Below are 15,951 nucleotides of genomic sequence, written 5' to 3' on the forward strand. Positions count from 1 at the left end.
CAGGGGGCATAAGTAAGTACACCCCTATGTTAAATTCCCATAGAGGCAGGCAGATCTTTATTTTTAAAGGCCAGTTATTTCATGGATCCAGGATACTATGCATCCTGATAAAGTTCCCTTGGCCTTTGGAATTAAAATAGCCCCCCACTCCTCGTCCGCTCTTCCCCCCAACCACAATAATTATTGGTGACTCCATCACCCGGGATATACGTTTTTTTTAATGCTGTCACACACTGCTTTCCTGGAGCCAAAGTTGCAGACATCCTGGTTAAAGTTGTGGACCTGATACCCTCACTCCCGACCTCTATTAAACGCATCGTGGTCCATTGTGGACATAACGACATGTCCTATCAGCAGAGTGACCGCACAAAGAAAGACTTTGGTACTCTCATTGAAGCTTTAAAAAGCACTGGGAAGAAGATTTTTATTTCGGGCCCACTTCCATCTCGAGGTCGCAGAGTATGCCTTTTTAGTAGACTACTCATCCTCAACACCTGGCTCCAGCATACATGCAACATTCACAAGATAGGTTTTACTAACCGTTTTAATCTGTTTTGGGAACATGGCTCCCTGTTAAGCAGGGATGGGATTCATCCCAATAGACGCGGCAGCCAGATGCTATGTGAGAATCTGCGGCACGCCATGCAGACCAAGACCTTTGATTGACTGTTTGCACCCCGTAAACACACGCACAAGCGCACTTCCCAGTCTCACTCTCCCATAAGCTCTCACTCCTTTACAAATAACTCTGCTAACCCACAGACCAGCTATATCATTCCAGTAAGAATCAATAATATCAGTAATCATAGGTACAGCGCTACACTCTCCTCTGTGCTTCCTTTGGAGCAGCCACCCATTCATAATCTCATAACTACGGTGTCTGTCCCCTGACTGAGAGCGGTAAAATCAAACGTAAACCAACGAGGTGCTATACTTAACAACCTAATTGGAATTAAAACAACCACTGCAACGATAGAACAGAATAGGAGAATCAAATGTGGACTATTAAATATTAGATCTGTCTTCTAAAGCAAAGCATAGGAATAGTCTATTTGAGGACTTTCAGTCAGGATTTAGAAAGCATCATAGCACAGAGACGGCACTGGTAAAAATTACTAACGACCTTCTAATAGCTGCTGACAAAGGACTTGTCTCCATACTTGTCTTATTAGATCTTAGTGCTGCATTCGACACTATTGACCATACCATCCTGGAAGACTGGAACATTTAGTTGGCATTAAAGGAATCGCACTAAGCTGGTTTAAGTCCTATTTCTCTGATCGATCTCAATTTGTCAATATCAACGATAAATCCTGCAAGTACGCTAAAGTTAGCCATGGCATTCCTCAAGGCTCAGTGCTTGGACCAATTCTTTTCTCCTTATATGTGCTTCGTCTAGGCAATATCATTAGGAAACACTCAATTAACTTTCACTGTTATGCGGATGACACCCAATTATACTTCAATCAAGCCAGATGAAACCAGTCAGTTAGCTAAACTTCAAGTATGCATTAGAGATATCAAATCATGGATGACCTACAATTTCCTGATGTTAAACTCAAACAAAACTGGGCCCTAAACACCTCCGAACATCATTATCCCAAGATATAATTACTCTAGATGGCATTGCCATGGCCTCCAGCACTACTGTCAGAAATCTAGGAGTTATTTTTGATCAGGATATATCCTTTAACGCCCACTTAAAACAAACCTCTAGAACAGCCTTTTTTCACCTTCGTAACATTGCCAAAATTAGGAACATCCTGTCTCAAAACTATGCTGAAAAACTAGTCCAAGCATTTGTTACTTCCAGGCTGGACTATTGTAATTCTCTATTATCAGGATGCTCAAATAAAACTCTTAGGACTCTCCAGCTGATCCAGAATGCTGCAGCGCGTGTTCTGACAAGAACTAAGAAAAGAGATCATATTTCTCCTATATTAGCTTCTCTGCATTGGCTTCCTGTAAAATCCAGGATTGAATTTAAAATCCTTCTCCTGACCTACAAAGCTCTAAATGGTCAAGCACCATCATATCTTGAAGAGCTCATAGTACCTTATTGTCCTACTAGAGCACTGCGCTCCCAGAATGCAGAGTTACTTGTGGTTCCTAGAGTCTCTAAAAGTAGAATGGGAGCCAGAGCATTTAGCTATCAGGCTCCTCTCCTGTGGAACCAGCTCCCAGTCTGGGTTCGGGAGGCAGACACCGTCACCATCTTTAAGCGTAAACTTAAAACTCTCCTCTTCGATAAAGCTTATAGTTAGGGAGTGAGGAGTTGCAGCGTTCGCCTAGACCGGCGAGGGAAGGTGTGTAGCCACAGTCATGACGCACCACCTCCCTATCTCGGCTTCTCTTCATAGAAAACTTACTATATTTAGGGTATGAGGAGTTGCAGCGTTCGCCTAGACCCACGGGGGTGGGTGTGTAGCCACAGTCATGGCGCACCCCCACCCTATCTCTGCTTCTCCCCATAGAAAGCTTACATATACTTAGGGAGTAATGAGTCGCAGCATTAGCCTAGACCGGCGGGGGAAGGTGTGTAGCCACAATCATGGAACACAGCCTCCCTATCTCCCCTTCTCTGCAGCGTTATGCGGTTATAGTTCTAGACTACCGGGATACCTCCTTGGACACACTGAGCTTCTCTCTCCTCTCTCTTTCCATCTGTGTGTATTCGTGTCACAGAAATGCTTGTTACTAACATAGCTCCGGGGAGCTTATTCCCCAGAGTCCTTATGTTCTTTTTCCACCCAGCATCATCACCTTGGATCATGATGGCATCTACATCATGGTGGCAGCTGTCGCCGTGGACTTGCCCTATGCCCTGCTGTGCCCTATTACACCCTGCTACACACTGCAATGCCCTGCTGTGCTCTACAACACCATGAACTATTATAACTATTACAATATCATTATTAAGACTGTTATTGCCATTGTTGATCATAACCCCAACCGGCACCGTCAGACACTGCCTACCAAGAGCCTGGGTCTGTCCGAGGTTTCTTCCTAAAAGGGAGATTTTCCTTGCCACTGTCGCACTTACGCATTCATGCATGCTCTTGGGGGAATCACTGGAATTGTTGGGTCCTTGTAAATTATAGTGTGGTTTAGACCTACTCTATCTGTAAAGTGTCCTGAGATAATTCCTGTTATGATTTGACACTATAAATAAAATTGAATTGAAAATCATCACATACCGTTCACCATACCTAGAGATTGGCATGGGGTACTTTCCATAAAATCATCTCTCAATGCAAATCAAACCAGCTATTAGGCTGAAATAAAACCATGCTAATCTCTAGGTATGGTGAAGGGTATGCAATGATGTGGGGCTATTTTAATTCCAAAGGCCAAGGGAACTTTATCAGGATGCATAGTATCCTGGATCCATGAAATAACTGGCCTTTAAAAAAAAAATCTGCCTGCCTCTATGGGAATTTAACATAGGGGTGTACTTACTTATGCCCCCTGTATTTTAAGGAAGAACATTTATTTATTTACGATACATTATTCATTCACAAACAAAATTGGTGTCCTTAAAGGTTGGATTGTTCCTCATTTTTTTAATTAAGGCATTAAGATCAATTTCCAAAATAAAAAAAATGATCAATTTTTTTATTCCTCTTTTTAGTCAACTTTAGCATGAGTGTCCTAATTTTTTAGCATGACTGTATATATATGTATGTATGTATGTATGTGTATATGTATTTGTGTGTATATATATGTGTGTATATATATATATATATATACACATACATAGTGTAGTTTGCTTGTATATATTTCTAACATAAAATTTAACATGACATTGATTATTGGTTTTAGTCCATGTCTCTACATCAACTTCTGAAAACTCCTGTTATGGTCAGCTCTCTCTCCGCCCTGCTTTGGATGTCTTTTTCCTGTGTGTCTGTGTTGGTTTGTGTTTTGTCTGTGTTTTTCCGTTTGGCGTGCTGGAGGCGTGGTCTGGAGGAAAGTAGGTCAAGGGGCGTGGCCGCTTCTACCATGCACTGCCGATCTTCACAGCTGCAGCTAATCATCCACATTCAACCCAGCAGTATTTAAACTCGGGCTGATCGCCTTCTCAGCGTCAGTTCATTAACGACAACCCATGTGGTAAGTTGGCTCCAAGTCCCAGAAGAATTCTAGTTTTTGCCTTTGTTCGCTGTGCTTAAACTTACCCTGTGTGTCTCTCTCTAGTTTCCGCTCAGACCTGCTGCTTTCTCCGCTGTGCCTGCATGCTCCCAGCCTCACCGTCCAGCCTCAGTCTCCACTTTGGGAAAACCACCAGTGTACTCATCTCTGCCTGTCTCCCTCATGTCCCGAAACCACCTGGACTCTTCCCCGTCGTCTCGCCTCTATCTCGGATCTCTATCAGCTGTGTAACTCTGAGTACACGTTGTTTAATTAAACCTTTTAAAACTGCTCTACATTGTCTGTGTGATAGCTCTGCGTTCTGGGTCAGAACTAGCTCCTAACAACTCCTTTCAGTCCAACAATGTTTAGCATTATGTCACCTGCACTGAATTGGGAAAGCCCATTCATTCAGAGCTGTGAGAAGAACACTATGTATGTGTAAATGCTGTTTGACCCTTTAGCTCAGGCTGCACTGAGCAAGCAGGGACTGATAAAGGGTACGAGTGGTTTACCACAGCAGCAAGCCTGCGACATACATGTTACAGAGCATGATGCTGAAGTATTAACCAAGAGGATTATTCAGATGAGTCATTTGCCTTGGAAATTAAAACTGTATTTAAAGCAGCGTAACATGCCCTTCAAATAACTTCTGCTGCAAAGAAATCCCAGTTCTACTCCCTGTTAAAATTGTTATAAGGTGGGAAGTGGAGCACATTAAGGGTCAGCGCTTCCACGCTGAACACTATCACCCTGAATTATTGTCGGCTTCGCCACCTCTCTTAGATATGGCAGACTGTATCATAATCATTAAATGGACAGTTTTGTGAGGGGATTCAGCATGAATAATTAATTAAAATCACTGTGTTTCTCCCGTAGGTTAAAGAATCAATAATCCCTTGTGACGGAACTGTGTGGTGTTGAAACTGTACAGGGAAGTGGAATGATGATGCACAGTGATGCTGTGTGCCAGCATTGTGTTTGTGTGTGGGTGTCTATGCTGTTGTGGATGTTGAAAATGATGAAAAAACCTAGAATTTGTGGCTTTGAGTCTGGCTGATGACTCTTTGCGGAACTGACTAAATAGTACATAAATGCCAACTTGTTCAAGCATGTGCCTTTTTTTTTTTTTCATTTTCGGCATTTCTTTTTACACGACAGCTGAAGACGTGAAAGGGGAGAGAAAGGGGGAATGACAACCAGCAAAGGGCCGCTGCGTCAAGGAGTAAACCTCTATATGTGGGCGCCCGCTCTACCAACTGAGCTATCTGGGCACCCGCATGTGCCTTTTTACATGAGATGAATGATCAAATCAGTGCTTAAAGTTGGTCAGTAATCACACTACAAAGTACTGGCATATTTTTCTCTTTCCCCCTGCATACTGTTACTTATCACTCAGTTAAGTCCCAATCAATAACTTCAGTGCGACTTGCAATAATGACCAATCACCACAACTTTTCCGCAAATTTGACCAATAACCAGTTTCCCGCGACTTCAACCAATCACAGCAGTCCCACGTGCCAGACTTTGCGTCAGTATGTGACTCTGAGAGCCAATGACCAAGCAGGAGTGAGAACGGGTTAACGTAACACACGTACGTCGCCAAATTAATTTCCTTGTTTCTGATATGAAAATGAGACGTGTGACTCGAACATCTCACATTTACCAACAAAACGTACAGCGAAAGACCTTGCAAAACATTTCAGACCGTCCTGCAAACCTGTATACATTGTAACATCAATGTACGCTGTAACGATTTTTCCGTCGCTGAAAGCTGCTGCTGTTTCCTGTCGGCTCTCTGCAGCGGGCGGGGTTGCTGCTCAGTTCCCCCCCACGGAGATGAGACGTACAGGATGACCTTAATTGAGGACAGCTATATGCTCGTTATTGTGAGTGCAATGACAAGTTAAAGTCCAATAAGTAACGTTACTTTATCAAACCGTATGAATGTGTCCCAGGCCAGGATAGGAAATTAACTAACAATGTAAAGATCAACAAGCCACTGACACACATGTTCAAATTAGATTCATTCAATAAATTATTATTTTTTGTCTTAAATCCACCAGCCATTTTCATATTATACCAACATTTGCAGAATCCTGAGCCTTTTTGGTAAGGTTACTAGGAAAACTCAGCCCAGAGTATTTTTATTCTCCCCGAAACAAGTTTCCTTTTATTTTTAGAAATACACCAAAAAAATTCACTCTTTTTTTCAATTTTTTCAAATTCAAACTTTTTTTTGCAATTTTCACTGCCTCTTGCAACTTCATTGCAACAAAAATATAAAATACATCACAACTTTTATCACAGTTTTTTACAAACGTTGCCACAAATTCAGGCATTTTGGGCCAAAAGGCCACGAAATCCTGGAGGGACTGTGTAATGGTTTGATTGTTTGGTCCGCACATAAGTTTGAATGAGCTTTCACACCTCCCCAAATGAACTAGACTACCCTAGATAACACTCCAGTGTCCCTTAAAACAGACTAAGCAGCTCAGGTGTGAAAGCACCCTTGCATGGGTACATATTGAATCTGACTCAATGTTAAAGGATCAGGATCGGGGCCAAAAAACTTTCTTGGGACATTGTCACAACATTAACCACAACCCTGGGGAAACTTGTAGACATTCAAGACGCGGACAAAACATTAATACAACTTGTTGGGGAAACGTCACGAAAAATCAGAAACACATTCTCTTCACACTGACTCTAGTCTCCCAGTCAGTCTTTGTCCCTCTTATTCTGCTTCACTCCCGCTTTGATGTGCAATAGGTGGATCCTGCCGTGACATCATTATTATTATTATACATTATTGGATTGTATATAGCATTTGTACCAGTGTCTTGTATCAATACAAATTTGAACATATTCCATGCAGCCATTATGTTTCCTTCCAAACATATTAGGCAAATCTGTTTAGTAATAAAATAAACATATTTTAAGGACACGTTTGCTATAGCTCCTCCAAAATCTTGTCCACAATGCCTGGCAAATAATTTGCGGACATGATTTACTATATTTTGTATTACAAAATACTATATTGTATACTGCATTTATGTAGCACCTTTCTTCCTTACTGGACAAAGCACTTCACAATTTGCCATTCTTAATGCCATGCAAGGCACTGGCCTGCCCATCGATAGTAACTTAGGACTCAGTGTCTTGCTCAAACAGCCTGTTCTCATGAACCATACATTCGAAAAGCTACAAAAAGTTAAGCACTGTAATTCATATGATTTACAAGTTTTCTGTATAAGAACGCAGCTGGCCGTGTAGGGAGGTGGAAGGGGAGGATGGGTTGGCATTAAAACACAGGCCAGGGAGTGGAGTTCGCTTCCCGGTGAAAACAAAAGACTTTCACCCAAGAAATGAATGATTCTTGGGAGTGTTTTAATCCAAACCACAATCTTTTTCTAGACTTAGCTAGTCGTTTTGGTGCCAAAACTGAACTTTCGTCGCCGCATAACGCTCACTTTTTCTTGCCTCAACTTAACCGTATAATCTCTGCCGATATGACCGGCAGCTTGTGGTGCTCTGTACCCAGTGCACAGTCACCTAGTCTTGGGTTACTGAACCACCAACTATTGCTGACCTGACGGAGCACCATGCAGAGCACCATGCTGGAGCACCAAGGCGGGGCACCATGCAGAGCACCAAGGCGGAGCAGCATGCAGAGCACCATGCGTGGCACCGTAGCCGGTGGCACGAAGCTCAGTAGCAGCTTAAACAGCTACTGCTGCTCTGTAGCACGGAGCTCTGTAGCCGATGTCATGTGACCAGTTGGAGGTCTCCTAGTTTTCGTGGGCTATCATTAGTTTTAGTGTGCATAACTTTTTGTACGATATCATACGAATGAGAGAAAAGAAGAGAATGCGTTGGCTCAACGGACACTTGACATGCGGACAGGAAGGGCTGGGAATCAAACCGTCGACCTCTCTACCCTCCTGAGCCACAGACGCCCCATGTTATGCATGCCATGCCTTCCGTTTCCGAGTACTGGCACCTCTTTTATTCCAATTGGAGCAAAGGAGCAGAGGCCTATAAAAGAACTTGCTGTAGAGATACACCTTGAATATTCCATGGACACTCTTGTAGTCTTTGCATTGGAAAACAAATTAACACCTCATTAGTTAGGAAACGATTCAAAACAATGGAATTTGGGAAAATCCACAAATCCATTCTTTTTTCCGGATTATTGTTTCAACACCCAACCCGTTTCTCCCTCCTTTGACATCAGTGACAGCTGCTTATCTGGCTAATGAAGCATAACAAACACGCTGATGCAATTTTTACATAGGGTTCATGGTAACAAATCAGTATGCCAGTTAAGTTCAGTCTTCCACTGAACAAGATATCTTTCATTCATTATTGATGTTGTGTGAGAGGAGCTTTCCCCTGAAGGCACACTAGGATTCCCATAGCCAGACTCGGCATCAAAGGCTTCTCTATAATCTCATCTTTTCTTTTCCCACCCCTCCACTCCCTGACTCTCCACATTACATGGTCCATCTTACTCATTTACTGCTTTCCCTCACCGAACATGTTTAATTATACTATCACTTGTAGTAGATAATACGATAGCAAGATGAACAGAGCAACGGCTGCTATTTGTGATATCCTTATTAAGAGCTACATTTCCATGTATAAAAGCAATGATTGTGCATAGTTGGATGGTAATATATAGCATACATTGTTTCATCTCTGCATTACCTTACTAATACAGTGCACATTAACTGTTTAACTGGTAAAAAAAAAAAATGCAAATATAGCTGGCAGGGTTAGGAGTTTGACTTTATAGACTAGGGCTCTACAGTCTCAGGTATACTCCTGCGTTAAGGTGTTGCAGTAGCCACAGCAGAGATGTCAGTTGTGTGCCAAATTATTTATAAGCTGTGTCTGATATCAGGGCATAGCTCCCTTTGAATGTGGTTGAGGTTCAATAGCCTTGTAATGAGTCAGAATCTCAGTCAAATCGTATAAAATTTTACTTTGGACTTTTGCAAGGAACTTAATTATCACATTTTGTTGGCTGAGAGGGTAGAAAAGTGGCAATCCAAATGATGTTCCCAACATGTAGCTACAACCTGAATATTAGATAGATAAGCTGCAATAGATATGAAATGGTTCACTTGAAACCTTTTGTCACTTGGAAACTTGTCACATGCTAACATTAATTAACTGAAAACGTGTTACTTGTGTTAAGTTAGCCTACTTAAAAACATACTTGCTAACGACTTGGAAAGTTGTCACTTGCTAACATTAATGAAATGAAAACTTGTCATTTGCTAACGTTAATTAACTTGAAAAGATGTTTCTTGCTAACATTTATTTGCGATAGCTGATTTAATGTGCTGCTGGGGATTTTTGTCATTTCAAACAGTCAATGGTCTTTTCCAAACCTTTCCAAGCATGCTAACATTACGTAAATCATCTGCACGTTGTTTTTTACTAATATAAAAGAACAAGGAGAAAAAGGTTTGATAAGAGATTTGTTTGGTGTCTGAGCTTCACATTCTTAAAGCACCTTCAAATGTATGCAACACGTGGCCTTCGTTTGCCAGTTTTAAGGACATAATAATTATAATTGTATATAATATCCACGACGTTCTACTTTCGGGATTGCTCCGGTGCCGCCGGAAATTAAGCCAGATGTCCCTCTTTTTGGCCGGATGTCAGTCACCTTCCTCTTCCTTTGTGTTGACATTCTAAACTCCGATGGATTTATGAAGACTATGGTTAACTACTCCTCAGATCTCTGCAGGGTAAATCCAGACAGCTAGCTTGACTACCTGTCCTGGCTATGCAAGACTAATAATCCCATTACACGAAACAAGTCGCCAGGGGTCTGAGTTCACTGAAAACCTAATTTTCCTTCAAAAACAGATACTTCACTCATCATGACCTTCCTATTACCTATTACTGAGAGTGTTAAACTCATCTTAAGTTGAAAAAAGTTACCTTTTTGCAGTGATAGAACAAGCCAAATTAGCCATCTAGCTTCTGTCACTTACATATTGAACAATGCTTGGCATTCAGAAGAAACATACATGGTTGCAAGTGTACTGTTGGACAGCCACTCCGTTACTAACATGGTTGTGCTAACACTGCCAGAGTTTGGGGTTCCATTTCCCAGAGCAAGGCACAGACATCGCCAGGGTTTCCATCCTGGTATGCGGGGAGTGGGGATCCAAATCATTCCATTGTACCACTGTAAATAACATCTTACAACATACAGTCTATTCGTCAGTAGAAGCAATTGCAGCCAATCTCTTTCTGACATAATATTTGGCTTCCTGACACATCTGCTCCTCCCCTTCATCTTGAGATGTGTGGAGGGGAACACTGAGCTTATATATTACTTTTTTAAACAAATTAAAGTTTTGAATGAATCCCAGGATGCATCTTTTGGTTACATCAGTGTTATGTGACCCAGATAATGTAGCAACACAAATACACACCCTATGAAGTAAACCACACCTCTTTATTATCATAAAACATTTTTTCTAACTGTATCCCCCCTTGTTATTTTTGTTGCTATGAACGTGTATAAGGTCAAGTGCCACCAACTAAAAATTAAAATAATTATAAAAATATATAGTCTGACAATAGTCACTTATATAATTACAATTTGGCATATCTAAACAAAATCAACAACTAGTCATACTCCTTAACACCTTAGCTAATGTTAGCAATTAATTAAACAAAGATTATGTAAAAAAAAATGTACAATTATAATATAATTATGTAATAATGTTACAGGCCTACCACTCACAGACAGTTGTTATATATATACTATTATATCACAGTATTGCTTTAAATTACTATTACGGTGTATATTATACTTATGTATCATTATCATCATTGTATTGTGCATAAGATACATGTGTGTGTATATATATATATATATATATACATAGTATATAACTTTTAAATGTAATTTGTTTAATTTTTTATTTCATTTATTTCATTCACAACGTTCTCGATCTGTTTTAGCCTCTCTCCACTGCTGCTGCTCATCTTATCTGATCTCGTTTGTAACACAACTTTATAAAAACTCAATAAAGGACTCAATAAAGGATTTTTTTCTATTTTAGAATGTGTTCACATTGTAACATGTTGACACTGGGCCGTTCATACACAACAGGACCACACAATTAGACATTATAGCAGGAAGTTAATATTGTACTTCAGTGGTGCAAATTCCTAAACAAATTAGTAGTTTAGGCTTGACACTTCCTGTCCTTGGAAACAGTAGCTGACAAAACAATCTCCCCTCAAGTTCCACTTACTCATTAACAACGTCATCAAACTATCAAGTTTTCCCAGTTGTCAACTGATGTTTTCAGGACTTCTCACCAATATTGGCATACAAATTAAGCTTAACTTTAAATAGTAGGTGGACCTTGGGTGTCACCTTTTTAAATAATGAAATGAAATACTGTACAACCAGCTTTCACACAATGGACCTGTGGCTTTTTAGGCCCCTGGCTGGAAATCTAGCCTTGAAACATATTATTGTAAGATGTATTCATTAATTAGGACAATGCACATTAATCAACATTTCTGTAAATGCGCCAGTGTTAGCCAGACGGCAAATTTTTCCACCTTTTATAATGTGTGTATATATATATATATTAGCAACAGTACTCAAAACAGAGCATCGGTGTAACCCCACACACATTAGAATTCAAAACATATTCCTCAAACACAGTTGAGTCATTTGAAGCCTATGCTCTCTGACAGCGCAGGGAAGAAAATTCCAGCACTGTAATAAGGTTGAATCTGTTTTTTTTTCAAAGAGGCCCGAGTTTCATCCTCCTCACAAGACTTAAATGGGATGAGACAGAGAAGCAACATCGATGTCTTTGAAACTCGGCTGAGCGTCTGTGACTTCAGCGAGCTGCCCTTCAGAATGTCACACAGCGCCATGATAGATCTTGTCTTATCCCTGAGAGCATTTTGCCACCTACTGACTGCTACTGGTAATCACATGTCACATGCACCTTCCACACACAGTACATGCAAGGGGAGCAGCAGGGCAAGTTTTTCCATGATTAAAACGTTTGAAACATTTGAAAAATCTATTGACAAATGCAAGGCAGATATGTTTTTTATGTGTGGATACTGAGCTTTGCAAAAAGATATTTAAAAAAACTTACAAAATTCGAAAAAAATACAGGGATGTCTGAGTCATGCAAATGCAGAGAAAATGAAAATGTATGGAATAATTAACAAAAAAGCTTTGACTTGGGCATGAGGCTCGACATGAAAGCGTTGAAAGGAACACTGGAATCGCTGATGGAATTAAGCACATTATTAATGTAGGCTTACTTCAGGCTATTGCATCTCTGAGGTTCATCCTTTGATATCTTCCAAAGTCATTAATATTGCATAAAGTGTAGCTGAAGTCTTAATCACCAGCTCCACCAGTGTATAAAGCACTACTTATTTTTCTTTATCCCAAGCGAGGATTTCTCACAGAAATAAGTTGCAGACAATATCAAACTGGGCGATCATTTAAGCCCAAACTGCCATTGACTTTGAAATCTCTCCCACCCCCATTGACAGCATGTCATTCTGTCACGGCTTGCTTTCCCTCCCCCCCTCCTGATGGCATTTTTATCTATAAGACAATGCTGCGGTGTGCATACAAGTGGGTTAATTAAAAGATTCCGAAGACAATCAGAGAACATTACCATACCAGAGAGCGCTTTTCAATGCACAGGGTTCAGTGCGAGAAAAACATCAAAGGGGTTTAAACTGCAGGCATGAAAGGCATGGGAAATGAGCTTTGAAAAGGAGAGGCATCGCACTGCCAAAAAGCCTGCAGGATGGAGAGGAGCCTCTCGCAGACTCTCAGGTACTCCGAGTCTCCGATGAAGCCCTTTTACACCCACCAGCAGCTGCCACAGAACAGGAGCTCAAACAATCATGTCTTGTTGTTTTTTTAGCCATCCACTCTGTTTGTGGATCAAATTACATTATTGGTTCCAATCCTGATATGCATTTCTATTAAGTCAGTATTTCCTGTGCTGCTGGATATTATCTCCAGCACCACTGTACTGTATCGGCATGGAAACTAATTTAGAATTTCTTGAAGATCAATCACTTTCTCTTCAACATTAAAACAAATGAAGACCTCAATATGCAATGTATGAAGGCTGTTGTGAAATTTTATATGAATTGTGCATGTTGGATGCAGTTTGCAACACAGGCGTAATTTACAGGGGGGACCGGATTTACAACCCCCCCCCCAATAATCAAAACTGGCCAGTGCAAACCCCCAACAAATTCCCCAGAATGCAGGAAATTGCATGCAGCTCAAAAGTGTTGAAGCCAAAGTTACCCCTTTGCTTTGCACCTATACTGTATGCCAAGTGCAAGAGCAACAAATTACATCACCTTTGCACTTTTGAAGACTATTGCCTGAATTCTACACTGGTCAGTTGTTGGTTGCAACAGGTAAATGCCATTATATATTCATCATCATCATCATCATCATCATCATCATCATCATCCAAACTGTACCTGCCAACGCACCACATGCATGCATTCATTCATTCATGATGGCCAAAACATAGGCAACAACCCCCCCAATAATCAAAAATGGCCAGTGCAACCACCCTAAAAACCTATTATCATTTCCTTTACAAATTGTAAATACAGACATTTGAAAAATAACTTGATGCACAAAAGGCACAAATTGGTGCAGACAAATTCACCAGAACGCAGCAAATGAAGCGTTTGATATGCTCAAAATAAAAATTGTTGTTCAAAAGTGGATCTCAACCCTCCTTCCATGCTGAACCCAAAGTTACGCCCTTGTGCCAAAAGCAGCATCAGCACATACAAATAAAAAAAATAGCAGGCATGCTGGGAATGAATATGGCTGGGTGTTTGTGGCTCCACGGTCCAATGCTCTGCCACTTCCACGCGCACCCAAACAAACCCGTCGTCAGGTGCGTGGATGGGTGGATGAAAGCAGCCACGCGCCATTCCCTGACCCACTTCACCCAACCGAGACGGAGCCTCCCCGCGCGCGCATGACAGCTCCGATGAGCCGCAGCACATTTCCATGTCACATAACTTTTCTCATGTGTTTTAAATTTCAACACATATCAAATGTATTTTAATTCGCCACAAAGTCACAGAGACAGTTGCCTGCCGCAGATTAGGATTTGATTCATCCAGACATGACAGCGTGCAGGGAGAAAAACTTACCCGCATCCCGCAGCTGGTCCTGGCATCTTTTTTTTCAAAGTTTTATCCGTATGCCGCTCCGCGCCCCTCGGCAGCTTAACCTTTGCCTGAATGCAGCCGAGTGGAAGGAAGAGCCGCCGTTATTTCCTTCTTGGGGGAGGTGGGGTGAAGTCCTTTTTGGCACAGGGTACCCGACCCGTCGGCGCGCAGCCGCTGCTCGCACACACACACACACACACACACACACACACACACACACACACACACACACACACACACACACACACGGAGGGAGCTCTTTATTTATTTTTTTATAACGGGCGCGCTGTCGCAACATGGCAACACGGGGTCTAATCCAGCGTGATGGGAGCGCTCGTTAGACTGACACTGTTAAACCACATGACACGAGCATTTAGGTGGCGCTTATACCCGCACAACACAGTTCATCAGTTCATTTTCACTAACGACTGAATCCCTTCTGTCTGGCGGGGAGAACTGTACGCTGTCTTCCGTTTGAACTATGGGGGTTAATGGGAGCATCACTTTTTGGAAAAACCAGTGGTGGAATGCAACTAAGTCCATGTACTCAAGTACTTTACTTAAGTACACAATTGAGGTACTAGTACTTTAGTTTAGTTTATTGCTTTACACATATACAAATACTACAGATTTATATACACATAATCAGTAAAAAATGTGACTATACTTCCTCCATTCTTTTCATGCCACTTTCTACTTCTACTCTGCTACATTTCAGAGAGAAATATTGTACTTTTTACTCCACTACATTCATCTGACAGCTTACAGTTACTATTTAATTTACAAGTTAAGATTTTTGCACACAAAACACATGTACCGGTAGTTTATAAAATCTGATGTTTTATTCTAAATGAAACTAGCCAACTATATAACAGCCTAAAATGTTGAAATGCTGAAATGATTAGACGATTAAACACACAACTGTTTGGATCCTTTACACTTTCTACAATGGGAGGATTCTTCTTACTTTTACTACTTTAACTACATTTTCCTGATTATACACACACTTTTACTGAAGTAACTGTTACAGTCTTCCAGAGAATGTGGTGGACCCAATTGCAGAGACAGCAGGCAGTGTAGTGTTCAAAGGTTTAATGGCAAAATCCAAAAACAAGGAGCAGGTAGGAACCCAAAAACAAGAACAGGCAAATACAGAACAGCGTTAAGCAAGCCACTAACATAACCCGAAAACGAAACCCCTCCGGGGGCCGGACAGGACGACGAAGGTAGAGCCCCTCAGGCGGCCAGGCAGGACGTCAAGGACTCTCAGGAGGTCGAGCAGGACGGCGAAGGCAAAGCCCCTCAGGCGGCCGAACTGGTCGGCGAAGGTAGAGCCCCTCAGGCGGCCGAGCAGGACGTTGAGTACTCTGAGATGGCCGACGGCGAAGGCAACATCCTTCTGGAGACCGGCGGCGAAGACAGAATCCTTCTGGAGGCCGGCGGCGGAGGCAGAATCGCAGCTCAGAAACACTGGTAACACTGGTCAGCTCAGGGACACTGGTCAGCTCTGGAACACTGATAACACTGGTCAGCTCTGGAACACTGGTCAGCTCAGGAACACTGGTAACACTGGTCAGCTCT

General features: G+C 41.6%; 1 protein-coding gene and 1 long non-coding RNA gene across 2 annotated transcripts in view; one reads left to right on the forward strand and one right to left on the reverse strand.

Moving 5' to 3' along the window:
- Window positions 1–14,613, reverse strand: part of LOC144529117 (retinoic acid receptor beta-like) — a 314,488-nt gene extending 299,875 nt beyond the window's left edge. The window contains exon 1 of the mRNA XM_078268068.1: window positions 14,353–14,613. The gene's annotated coding sequence lies outside the window, so the exon portion shown is untranslated. The remainder of the gene's footprint in view (window positions 1–14,352) is intronic.
- LOC144528822 (uncharacterized) lies at window positions 3,980–4,423 on the forward strand. Its single transcript, XR_013502935.1, has 2 exons — window positions 3,980–4,113; window positions 4,198–4,423. It is a non-coding gene; the product is annotated as an uncharacterized LOC144528822 (long non-coding RNA).
- Window positions 14,614–15,951: the final 1,338 nt, after the last annotated feature.

This window comes from Sander vitreus, chromosome 14, assembly GCF_031162955.1.
Source record: "Sander vitreus isolate 19-12246 chromosome 14, sanVit1, whole genome shotgun sequence".
NCBI lineage: Eukaryota > Metazoa > Chordata > Actinopteri > Perciformes > Percidae > Sander > Sander vitreus.